Raw genomic sequence first — 917 nt, forward strand, 5'->3', positions numbered from 1 at the left:
AATCTTTTATTTTTGAATATGCACAGTGGTAACACTGCAGACTCAAATCTTCTGACTTGCACGGCCAGAGTCATCTCCATGACCCTCCACTAAAGTTCTCAATAAAAAAAACCTTCTGGAGGTAGAGGAATTCATGTTGAAAAAATTATTAGAACATGCAGACCTGCTACTTCTCACAACAAAACACTTTATCACTAAGCTTAAATTGTTTTACAGCTTCTAAGCAATAGAGGTTTTGTGTCTTGGAAACTTTGTCAGTGTACCTGACTGCTAAGAATGTTTCTCTTACTGTCAATCTTGATTTCCTCCTCACTCTTCCATTACCTTTTTCTTCCATTACCTATAATTTTCCATTATATCTCTTAGTTTCCTGTTTTTTACTGATGGTATTCTAAAAACTTATGCCTGTTTTATGTGACTGAACAAAGCTTTAAGTTTGTGTTGGAGGGATAGGGGACGACAGCTAGAGGTAAATGATCAGGCCCATACCCTTCACTCTTAATCTTCCTCACACTTTTTTCTGAAAACAATGACCCAGAATTTAATAATCTGGACTATCACTATAGCCACAGTTACAAATACTGTCCACTCTACTGTCTATCTTCCCTTTTCATTGTATACATAAATACATATACATTCCTGCATTTAAAACCCTGTTGACAAATATAATTTCCTAGTACTACTTCATTAGAAAAGCTCAGCAAATTAGTCAACTATAATAATCCTGGATTCTACTGGAAATTTGTACACATTAAACTTAGCTTGAATTTAGAACACTGTCTCACAGTTTGAAGTAGTCACATTTGTTCGTGATGAACAGGAGATTGCTAGTACAGCAACTTCAATATTAATGAAACTAACTGCCAAGACAGTTGTTACTAATTATGAATGACAGTATTCTGACTTCCTTGTTTGTG

The sequence above is a fragment of the Mesitornis unicolor genome, unplaced genomic scaffold (assembly GCF_000695765.1).
Source record: "Mesitornis unicolor isolate BGI_N332 unplaced genomic scaffold, ASM69576v1 scaffold35168, whole genome shotgun sequence".
Classification (NCBI taxonomy): domain Eukaryota; kingdom Metazoa; phylum Chordata; class Aves; order Mesitornithiformes; family Mesitornithidae; genus Mesitornis; species Mesitornis unicolor.